This window comes from Pundamilia nyererei, unplaced genomic scaffold, assembly GCF_000239375.1.
Source record: "Pundamilia nyererei isolate P.nyererei 1_Seehausen unplaced genomic scaffold, PunNye1.0 scaffold00148, whole genome shotgun sequence".
NCBI classification, from domain to species: domain Eukaryota; kingdom Metazoa; phylum Chordata; class Actinopteri; order Cichliformes; family Cichlidae; genus Pundamilia; species Pundamilia nyererei.
In genome coordinates this window covers 253,717-264,266 of record NW_005187549.1, presented here as the reverse complement: position 1 = coordinate 264,266, position 10,550 = coordinate 253,717, and the positions used below count along the sequence as shown (strand labels likewise).

Sequence of the window (10,550 nt, the reverse complement as noted above, 5' to 3'; positions counted from 1 at the left end):
GGTTCTAATTTTTTTACTTGTAACTTCTAGTTCCTTTTCTCATCTTGTTTTTCAGAGTTTGATATTACGGTAAATGGTCAACCATTTGCTTAGTTTGTTAGTTAGCTAGCAACGACCAAGAAGTTTGTTGAACAAATGAAGGGCTTTACATGCTGAGCAGGCTGCAACTGTTTTCAATGCAGTGTCATAGGAAGGCCTGAATATCACAGTCATTCAAGTTGTGTTTCCATCACTGCCTTGTCCCTTGCACACAGAGACATCTGCAGATTCTCTGTTTGTTTGAATATTGTGACATTTTTAGCAGTTTCACGCTGAAAAACATTATTAAAATATTGGGCTGCTCGCCTCTCAATCTTTACTTCTGGAACACTCGACCTTTCTTTGATGCAAGCAATTAGTTGTAACATGTTTCAACTCTGTTCCCTGTTACATTTTTTTGCGGTGTTGCTGGCACCAAATTTAAATTGGAATATATTTTTCAAAGAAAAAAGTCTTAGTACAACATATCAAATGTTTAAAAGCATGGATGCAGATATAAAATGGCATGCCATTTTTGAAGAGAGGACGTTCCAGGTCTTATTTTGTAACAATTCACTCAATCAACTCACAGTGTGCTGTTTCTGTTTGGTGTGTACTGCACGGGGAAAAGCTGTGTGGGGTACATCTTTAATGATATAGCTAGCCTGCTAATCATCCCTATATCTACCCTAGTAGTTTTAATCCCAACACTTTTATAAAGTTGACACTACGTTTTATGTTATACATAGTCTAACAGTGGATATTAATTTTGACATTTCTCAGAAAACAAAATGTACTTAATGTGATTTGAACATCCAGAGAAAAGATTCATCACTGAAAAGGAGGATGTGTCTGTCTGGTCTCATGGCAACCAGCAGCTGGGGAGTCAGCTCCAGGCTACACTGGTGACAGGCAGAATTACATCCCTTGTCTCACAGACTCGCAGCACACACACATACAGCGAGCCATTGTTGCCATGGCAACAGTACAGAAAAAGCACCACTGGCAGGTAAACATATGACTGGAATCCATTCGCTCACTATCTCACTCTCTCTTCCCAGTCTCCCCCTTTTGTTGTGTTGCCTCCCTTTAAATAGCCATACCATTCTGTGGAGCGGAATCTCAGTTCCCATTGCTCTCTCTCAACAAAGGGCTGACGTGTGAGTTAATGCATATGTGCAGCTATAAACTCGCACACACACCATCCTCAAAAAGAGGGCCATAAGTTGACCATCTGTTAGCCTCGAGCACAGTTGAAGCCTTGCTACTGAGCTCATCTAAGCTTTAAATGTCTCCATGGAGAAAGGCACTTTGCTTCCAACATGTTTACATTATTGCATGCTGGCAGCTAAAACTGTGGCTGCAGGTAGGAATCATGGCTATGACTGAGATACTTTAAAACATGTACGTACCTTTGGTTTTAAAATATGTAGCATTTATCAAGCTCAATACATAATTCTGAAAAATCTACCTACGATTAACATAAATGTTTTATATATTTAATCAGTACAAATGTGTAATCACACTTTCCACAAAGCCTGTGTCCACCCTCCTCCATACCACACAGGATGTACACATAGCAAGTTGCTAATAATTCATGCAGCTTTGATTAATTGATGTCAAAATGCTGTTGCACAGTTACCATTACCAATACTCTGTCCGGGGCCCTTTCAAACAATTCATTTTCATACTTTATTTATTTAGTTGATTGCATTTATTTCCAATTCAACTGTATGTTTGATTTTTTTTCCCTTTTATTTAATATGCCCAAAAAAATCCATTATTTTTCTCATTCTTAATAGTCAAATCTAAATATACAAAGTCAATAAAAATATAGCTGATCAGTGGGTAGACAATTACATCAAGGCTGGGTAGGATTCAAACAAATGCACAGGAAAACAAAATGTTGTATTTTGAGATTAACCTGAAAATACTACCAGAATTTAAGGACTTAGAGATATAAAAGAAAATAAGCTCTGACATGACAAAAATACTATATATATATTTAAAATTCTTCACTGCACTTCTTCTAGGTCAGCAGTCGAAATAAAACAGCTTACTGGCCATGTCAGCTTCCATTAGTTGTATCCGCCAATTGATGCAGCACTCAGATGGCACTGGATCTAGTTTTCTGCCACTGGTCACCTGTGTATATGATTGGATATCATGATATAAACCAAATCACTATTTCTGTCAAGCTTAAAGGTTCCTTTTCATTGAAACATTATTTATATTCTGTCAGAAGGTGACCACGACAGACAGAACATTATGGAACTTCAAACAAATAACGAAAGAAATGCACAATGAAAAAATCATACTCAATTGTTGTTCACTTTTGCTCCTAGACAATAAATAAATAAGATTTAAAATAGAGAGAGCAGTGGACAGTGAGGCCTGACTACTATCTCTCTGCACTCTGTGTATAGCTGCCTGAGAGAACTTTTTGTGGCCAGGGAGTTGGTAGCGAGGGCCAATTACTTTAATCAGCATCAGCTTCCTGGCAACACATCTTTTAAAAACTAGGCTACAATATTACTGTCTCTTTGTTTCTAAGAAAAATCTTGCATTGTTCAATGCATCGCACTGTACTGATAAACAGGCAACTGTACACTATGAGGATGCCACCGCTGCAGAGGGTGAAAACAATTTGTGGTGTAGCTGGCCTTTGTATGTAGTGTGTAGTGTATGCTACACTGAATTCCTCTGACTCTTCCTTTTAACAATGTCCTCGTCTTTTGCACTTTAACCTGTCATATTCAGAAACTCGACCACCCGAGTTTTCTGTTTTCATTTTGTCTTTGATGATGCTCACTCCCTTTCATGTGGTCTGTCAAAACAAGGAAGTAATGGGATTTACTGACTTTATATTCACCCTATCCCATGTATCTCTAGTGAGGAAAGGTTATTGTGCACCACATATCTTTATTGCTTTAGTGTCTTGCCCTAGCTGTGTGTACGAAAACACTTTTCTCCACACCTAAGATATCAAAAGTAGTTATCTGAGTTACTGTTGGCTTCCTATCAGCTTGAAGAAGACTGACTATTCTCCTCTGACCTGTGATGTCAAACAAGATATTTTCACCTGCAGAAGCTCAGCTGACTGGGTAGCTTCTCTTTTTTGGAGCACTCTTTGTAAACCCTAAAGATTTCACCAGTTTCTGAAATACTCAGAGCAGCCCATGTGGCACAAACAACAATGCCACATTCAAAGTTACTTAAGTCACCTTGTACTGAATACTGGGAGTCTGTGATCCACGTGCACATCTTCGACTTTTCATAATAATAGTACTTGATTAAACCGGAAAAGTGTATTTTTCTTAGAACATGTTAAAAAAAACAAAAACACGGAAACTGGCTTCACACAGAAGATGAAGCAGGTGGTATGTTCAGAAATTTTGCATCTGAAGGAAAAGAAGCAGAAGCCTGTTGACGATTACACAATAATCGGACGCACACTACTTCTAGTTGAGGTGTCAGATTTGGGAAATTATCCATTTGCATCATTTGGCGAGTCTCAGCAGAGTACAGGTCTGTTCACTTCAGGATTCATCCTGCTACTTCTATCAGTCACATCATCAATAAACACTAGTGACCTGGTTCCACTGGCAGCCATGTGATAACACTGCCTCCACCTTTTTGATGATATCGCATGCTTCATATCACGAGCTGTTCCTTTCCTTCTGGAACCTTTTCCTTTCCCATCGTTCTGGTACAAATTAATCTTAGATGTTAAGTCTAATCCAGCCCTCTTGCTCTTGAGTGTAACCAGTGGTTTGCGCCTTGTTGTAAACCCTCTTCATTTCCATTTCTGAAGGGACCTCGACACTGATACGCCTCCCTCCCTAATAATGTTCTTGACTTCTTTAGATGTTGTGAGGCTGTTTTTCTTAACCATGGAAATGTCATCATGCACTTTGTCTTTTGATGTTTTTCTAGACCCTATTGATGGTGAGCTGGCCCGTACATTGCTTTTTGTAAAGAATATGCCAGATTGTGGATTTGGTCACTTCAAGGCTTTGCTCTCTCTGAAAGCTTTATCTTTGGTTTTGGTTTTTTCAACATAACTGTGGCCTTCTTCACTTAAACTGACAACACTTTGGGATTCAACACTAAAACTATAAAAACAACAAAACACATATTCAACCTTTCTTGAATCAACTTCGGATGTTTGCTTCATTTCATAAAATAACACAGAAACCATCAGCTAGCCATGAATCTGCTTGTTAGTCAATTGTCCAATTATTTTCGAGGCTACAAATGGAGGAGTGTGCATTTAAAACAGAAAACTTTCTATATGTAATTTCCAAACAGTTGATGCAAAATTTCATCCACTAGAGCAGAAAGTCTGAATTTGAATCACATATTGACTGATTTCAAGTCTGTTGTGGTGGTTTATAGAAGCAAAACTACAAAAATTCTGTCTTTGTCCAACAAATTACAGACCTAAGTGTAAAGCCGTCATATTTACCAGTTGGTTTTAAATATTAGATGATTATTTGGCACTCTTAATTACAGTGTTTTGTTGCAATATTAACTGAGACTCAACGTGCAAGTCAAAGGGGTCAACTGAACAACATCAGCTGTCCTCATGTTTCTCAAATCACTACCATTAAATTCAAATATAAATACAAAGAATGAGCCATCTGTGTTCACATGACCACGTCACACCTGCAACTTTAAGTGATTTCAAGTGAATTACTTTGTGGCTGCAGTACTAAATTTAGCCATTCAGTAAGTTTATACTGTAGGCAAATCCAGAATATTGTTCCAAATTTCACCTCCAGGGCCACGTGTCAAAGCTTCTCTTTGTTCAGCTTGGAGTCTAACAATAGGCGTTTGGGTCACGCAGTAGGACGGATAGCTTGTCTCTCTGTGAAGTTTCAGTCTGGCTCAGAGGCTTCTCAAGCTGAGAAACTGATTATCACTGAAAAGCTCAGCTTTGACTGTTAATCCTGCTAATTAAAACCAAACTTTGGCTCTTACACTGACTTACTATAACAACTTTTCATTTAATACCAGGTGGTGGCCACAGTCAGTCACTGCTGATCTGACAGCTTTCCAGGATGATTCAGCTCTGGGGTTTTTACACTGTCAGACTGAAGAGGAAGCTGAGAGGTTAAGAAGTTGTTTAGTCAGATAAAATCACTGGCTTTCAGTGGCTTCACTGCTGAAATATCAGAATAAGTAATAGCTATTGTTATTCCGGTCCTAATTAGAACACATGGTAACTTTCATTGAGCTACTGGATTAAGCACTGAACAGGCAGTGACCCATCATGTGAACAGTTTAATTTTAGCTGATAATCCAACAACAGTTTAGATGGGATTATCTTGTCAAGTAAACTGACCTACATAAGGTATCTGTGCCAGCTCAGGCAGACACAGGAACAAGCTGCAGGTGAATTATGCAAAAGGTTTATGTTATACAAGTCTTTTCATAAAAAAAAAAACAGAGGTTGAAGCTGGCTTACAATAAAAAAACCTGAGGAAAGGTAAAGTCTATTTTCTCCTCTTCTTCTTTCAAACTCGTCACAGCTCTGCAATTACATAAAAACTCATTAATGTTGCAAATTGCTATCCAGGCTATTCCTAAACACAGCCACCGCTATTATTTTGTACCATATTATACACCACGTACTAAAGACATCCTGTCATGGGGCTACTGTGTAAATAATCATGCAGCTAAAATTATCCACTTACATTTGCCATGTGGGTATGTGCAAATGGAGTAAAAGCACTTTCACATGTCTGCTTCTCAAGCTTTAAAAGGGAAGGCTTTAAACAGCACTAAACACATTTGATGTTGGAGGTTAGTTTCGACAACAACAGCACAGGGCATTGTCTCCAACCAACCTCACAGGCTCTCGGTGCCAAGGAGAAAGGGTCTTTTCAGAAGAAGCCTTGTTGGCTTTTACAATGGCGCGCCTGCTATTCTCAATGGAAATGCAAGAGGAAGGAGGCTAAGCAAGAAAGCTCTCAGTCCTAACAGAAAGAAACCACGAGTAGCAAAAAGAAAGCAACGCTGAGAGCTCGATATCTTAGACTGTGCATCCACACAACTGATGTCAGCATAATTTCCCTTCTGTCGTGTGGAGAAAATGCCAAACTTGAAAGTCGATCCAACAAACCTTTACCAACAAATCACAATATGATGCATGTCATTTACTGAAGCTTTTGGTAGCGTCTCTGCTAACATTTACAATATAAAATGCAACGAACAGACATGGTCCTGACTCTGATGACTCAGTATTTTTTCATTAATTAATATTATATTACGTTTTGGTTTAATCTGGTTATGTCTTTGACTAAGATTTCTAGTTTTTAGGTTTTGGTTCCCAGGTTCTCTCTGTTTCCAAGTCAGTCATGTCTCTGTGTAAAGCCCGTGTCTCTGAATCTGTGTCGTGTTTCCTGTTTTACTGAAGGTTCGTGTCTTATGTCCTCCATGTCTCATCATGTTGATTCGGTTCAGCTGTGTCTCCCTCCTGTGTGCCATTTCCTTGTTTCCCTCTGTATATATTTAGTGTGTGTTATCCTTTGTTCTTCATCGGTCCGTCTGCCTGTCATCCCCCGTGTTACCTCTGCTCTCAGTCAGCGGTTCAGGTTTTCTAGTTTGGTTTTTTGTTTCCCCAGTTTAGGTTTTGGATTCGTTTTCTCGGTTCCACATGTTTGTAGCAATGCTCAGCCATCAATAAAGGCTCGCCTTTTGTTATCCTTCACCACTGTCTCCGGTTGCCTACATTTGGGTCCACGTCTCTCTCGCGCGCGCGCCGCACAATTTGCCTCTGCAAATTGTGACACCAACTCAATATACTTTAGTTTGGTTCCAGAATTCCCTTTGCATTTATCTAGAATATCCAAAAAGATTTAATTTAAATAACTATGTTGTAAAATTTAGGGAGCAGAACTAAAGTCTGGCTCTAAACATATAGGTATATAATTAATCTTTTTAATTACTGTATGTTTAATTTTGTAATGTTTCACAACTTCAGAGTGTTTAGTGTTCAATTCATATCCGCTAAAAGACTAATAATGCATATTCATTTTAAAAGAAAACAGTTGGCACAAATCTCTCTTTTTTTTCATTAAATAGAACAGACACCATTTCTCTAAATGGAACCATATAAACCACCGAGGACAACATAACCTCATAACCACATAATCATTCCTCTGTGCAATGACTGAAGACACTCGAGGGGAACTAGAAATTGATTCTAAATAAGGACACTGTGTCCCCAAATTACATACATACATACATACATACAGCAACTGTAAAAACACTCCATTAAACGTTACTTAACTCAAAGCAATTCAAAGCCACCCAAAATTGAATTGACCATATTTAACCAGATGATACCTTCATTCTTTCTTATTTTGTCCATGGATGGAAATTATAGCCAGAGCTGTAAAATGGTTAACGATTGTGATGTGAAAATTATTCTCCAAGCTCATATCTAGCGCACATATAGGTCTGGTTCCAATCTAAATGCTGGATTGTTAAGTAAGTTTATGTGACTAATAAGCTGTGAGAGCAATGCTTTCTATGACAGTTTCTCTCACTCCCTCTTATTACATGCAGGATAACAACTGCTGAAGAGATTTTATTGCACTTACGGTAACATAACGAATGAAAGTCCTGAATACAGCTGATTAATTTAACACTGGTAACAGATGGTACTGAATATCTGCAGATACCTGGAGCAAGGGTGGCATTGACTCAGGAGGTAGAATGGGTTGCCAGTTATTCACAAGGTTGATTATTTGATCCATGGCTTCTTCAGACCATAAGACCAAGTGTCCTTGGCAGTTAGAAAAGTACTTATAAAAACAACGTATGAAGGCTTGAAAGTGGGTTGTATTAAAAAGCTCTTAAGTGTTTAATTACAGTAAAGAAGCACTATGCCCCCTTCCTGAATTCTTTCTCTTTATTTTGTTTGCCACTATAAATGTTTGCATGCTGACACAAACAAATGTCAGGCTACAAATTGGATAAAAGTCATTTTTTGAGACAAAATTATCATTATAGTCAAGATTTTCATAGTTTTATTGTATATTAAAGTATTTTGGTTCTGCAATGTTGCTCAGAGAAGTTAAAAAAACCCAAAACAACACACTTTGGACTTTTGATTATACCAGTTGGAACATCAGCGATAACCAATGACATGTGCTGTTAACATAAAGGGCTAAGATCATGAAATTGGACTTACACATTGATAATCTGAGTGCAACGGTTGTTAAAATGTTTTTCACATTCCTGATCGATGTGCATCCATATAGTGCTGTGTAAAAGTATTTGCCCCTATCCTGATTTCTTACTTTTTTTGCCTAAGGGAAATACTTTTTCACAACATTGCGGGTGCCAATCTAATTACTCGTTATCAAGAAAAGACGTCGGAGCAGGAAAACAATGGAATTGTCCTTACTAATAACTTACGCAGTCAGATAAAGACAGATATTCACATGAAGTGCTTCAAATTTGAGTTCAAGTAGATGGACTCCCTAAACTCACTTGATGATATTCTTCACTGCAAAATCCATTTAATCAACCGGCAGATTCAGTGTAGTAACTTTGCAAAGTCACATCCATCAAAGCATTCATCTCGCTAAACAAGAGACAATAATAGATTTCTCTTCCCCGTGCACAGCAATCTGGCCGTGCCTGCTGCCTGAGGCTGACCTCTGCTCAGCTACAACACACTCTCATTCTCGCAGTGTGACAGGCAGACCTACTGCACACTCTACAGCTTCTTACCAAGTATAGCATATGAGCTGGCAATGATTAAATGTAACATTATAAGGCCGTTTTATCGCCATTTGCAGCAACATCAAGAGAAATATTTAATTACACATCAGCCAGCTGTCAGTACGGATGTTTTTCATAGTTACGTGCACCGCTATGCTGACTCTCATGCTCGCTCAGGAAGGAGGAACAGTAAAATATTAATCCTGAGCAGTTTTTAAGCAGTTTCCCTCAACAGACTGTGTCACCACACTAAATCCAACCCCTATATGTCCATCCCTCTTCTCCTATAGTCAGCGTATTAGTCAGTAAGACTGTGGGGGTTTAGGCTGGAAAACAGCCCGCCTGAAGAGGAGCTACAAAAGAAGTGATGTTTACACAGCCGGCACAGACACGAGAAGTTTTAGATGAATAAATAATGCCTGGGATTAAGTCCCTCGCTATTTTTAGTTCCTCATACCCTGTGATTAGACCCCGTTCTTCTCCTGACTTTTTTTTTAACTGTTATCCTAAAGCTTAACATGCTGTAGCTGCCATGGAAACTGCACCATTGTTATGAAGGCAGCTACAGTATATAGTGGAGGAGGGGAACCGAGGAGGAAACATTCAACTGCAGTTGTATGTTTGTTTTTTTCTAATAAAAATAAAAATGTGATTACATGACATGTAGTCTTAAGATTGAGACAATCAAAAGTGATGAAATATAAAGACGTGCAGTATTACGCAGTGCAAAACTATCAAGGTATACGTTTAATCACAACTAAGCAAAGCAATGATGGAAATAGCCCTCATCATCTCAGTCACATTAAACCAGGTGCACAGAAGGTCATGCATTTATGAGCGTAGACGAGGTGAAGCATGACACTGATATCAGCAGTTGGTTTTCAAAAAGCTAGAATATTTCTTTTTCTTCCTAAGCAGCAGCAGAGAAGAAGAGAGAGACAGAGAGAGAAATGGAGGAAAAAGGGAGAGGTGAGACTGATCTAACGAGACACTGTGATCACAGCCTCCTTTCAGATCTCACAAACATCCAGGCAAATCTTCCGTCTTTCCCGCTGATCCGAGCGCCCCGTCTTCTCACCAAGGCTTCCTGCTTTTATGTTTCACAAACCAGACGGAAATAATTTGCTTTTTTTGGGGGGGGGGGGTGAGCGTGTACATAAAAACCAGGATGACTTGGATGGTGCACAAAATCTCTTAAAAATGTTACAATCTTCCCCTAACGCTTCGACAAGCGACCATCTCACTCCTATTGAAGCCAAATAAGGATCCATTAGAGTGTTCATCATATCGTCCTATATCACTCCTAAATGTAGATTTAAAAATACTGTCAAAAACACTTGCTCTCAGGCTAGAGCAATATCTACCATTGTTAATTTCTCCAGATCAGACAGGTTTCGTGAAGGGTAGGCATGGTTTTTTCAACCTGCGCAGGTTTTTAAACATATTACACACCAAGTCAACTACAACCCCTGAAATTGCCTTATTACTCGATGCTCAGAAGGCATTTGACCGGGTGGAGTGGGATTATCTGTTTTATACTCTGCATAAATTTGGATTTGGCCCTAATTTCATTTCATGGATTCAGTTACTTTACTCCTCACCTATGGCACGTGTTAGAACAAATTCGTTATTCTCTTCTTATTTCCCACTTCTTCGTGGTACGAGACAAGGTTGTCCCTTATCCCCTCTTCTTTTGGCATTATCAATTGAACCACTGGCGATTAAACTGCGAGCTGACAGTTGCATTAAGGGCATCTTCAGAGGTGACCAGGAGCACAAAATATCCTTATATG

General features: G+C 38.9%; 1 protein-coding gene across 1 annotated transcript in view; it reads right to left on the bottom strand.

The window, feature by feature from the left end:
• The window catches only part of pkib (protein kinase (cAMP-dependent, catalytic) inhibitor beta), a 29,263-nt gene that overhangs the window by 3,307 nt on the left and 15,406 nt on the right, over positions 1 to 10,550 (bottom strand). The gene's annotated exons all lie outside the window — the stretch shown is intronic.